Source organism: Orcinus orca, chromosome 3 (assembly GCF_937001465.1).
Source record: "Orcinus orca chromosome 3, mOrcOrc1.1, whole genome shotgun sequence".
Classification (NCBI taxonomy): Eukaryota; Metazoa; Chordata; class Mammalia; order Artiodactyla; family Delphinidae; genus Orcinus; species Orcinus orca.
The window spans coordinates 100,280,864-100,282,417 of record NC_064561.1 but is presented as its reverse complement, the minus strand read 5'-3'; the positions used below and the strand labels follow the sequence as shown (position 1 = coordinate 100,282,417).

Here is a 1,554-nt window from a genome sequence, read left to right as displayed (position 1 = left end):
AAGTAGTTCATATGTATATGTATATCTATCTATCTACCTACCTACCTACCTACCTATCTATGTATCTATCTGTATATACATATATACATATGAAAAAAAAGCAAGAACAAAAAATAAATATTAAAAAATGTAAGTTACTAAAATTTTCTGAAATAAGTTAAGAATTATATCTTCATTTTGCAAGAGAATATCATGTCTCAGAGAAAGTTTTCACAAGCAGCCAAAATCAAGACATATTATGATAAAAATTGACCTAAGCTCAAAATACTTTCACAAATGAATTGCTTTAAACAACTTAAAGGTAATCCCAATACTACTTAAACTATTTTAAAGCATAAACAAAGGGGGAGACAACTTCCAAATTCTTGTTATAAGGTGAGTATAATGTTGCAAAATCTGATAAAAACTGCTCTAAAGGAACCTACAAAACCAATCGTGTATGTGAATATCAGTAAAAATATTTGATTTGTAAAGTTAATATGATTGCAATAAAAACACCATCTTTTTATTTTCTTGAGCTACAAAAGTTAATTATAACATTTATGTGAAAGGACAGACAAGAAAGAATAGAGAAACCAGTAAACCATGAAAAGGGTGTTCTAACCTCCACCCCATATGAAATGTATTTGAGTCCTCTATAATTAAGAGAGTAAGATATCAGAATATGAGTGGACCAGAATAGAAAATCTGAAAATAGATATATTTGCAAAGAAAAACTTCATATATTATAAATATAGCATCAGAAATCAGTGAGCAAAAAATATTATGTATAATTAATAGTGTTGGAATAATGTCATAGCTATATGAAGAAAAGACAAGAAGATAACTTCACACTGCAAGTATTAGAAAAAAATATTTGTGAATGCACCTATAAACTTGAAAGAAGGGAAAAGTCCTAAATGTGACTAATGAAATAGAATCAATAAAGGATAAAATTAATATTAGTTATGTAACTTGTCCAAAAAATATACATGACTGATAAACATTATAATCAACAAATAGACAAATGACAAAACAGTGAAACCTATTTTCAATGAAAAAGGTTTAAATGATGTAAGATCTATTCATTAATAGAATTTTAAGATGCAATATATTTGTGATATAAACCAAGCCAGATATTCAGATATATCCTTAATATCTTTTACTCTAAAGATAAGAAGAAATGCAAAGTGTCACTTCAGCAACACACATACTAAAATTGGAATGATATAGAGAAGGTTAACTTGGATCCTGTGCAAGGATGATATGAAAAATTAATGAAATATTCTATATTTTTCTGTACACTTAAAAATGATTAAAATGTTATGTATAGTTTACCACAATAGAAATAAATAAATAGACATGAAAATAGAAATGAAAAAATTAAAATAATATGATAAATAAAAAGACAAGGAAATTTTAAATTTTCTCAGTAATTTTAATTTTAGTAAAAATATTAGTGGGCTTCCCTGATGGCGCAGTGGTTGAGAATCTGCCTGCTAATGCAGGGGACACGGGTTTGAGCCCTGATCTGGGAGGATCCCATATGCCGCGGAGCAACTAGGCCCGTGAGCC

General features: G+C 28.3%; 1 non-coding gene across 1 annotated transcript; it reads left to right on the top strand.

The window, feature by feature from the left end:
* The first annotated feature begins 1,169 nt into the window (after positions 1 to 1,169).
* LOC117197244 (U6 spliceosomal RNA) lies at positions 1,170 to 1,276 on the top strand. The gene has a single exon (XR_004477772.1). It is a non-coding gene; the product is annotated as a U6 spliceosomal RNA (small nuclear RNA).
* The last annotated feature ends 278 nt before the right edge of the window (positions 1,277 to 1,554 follow it).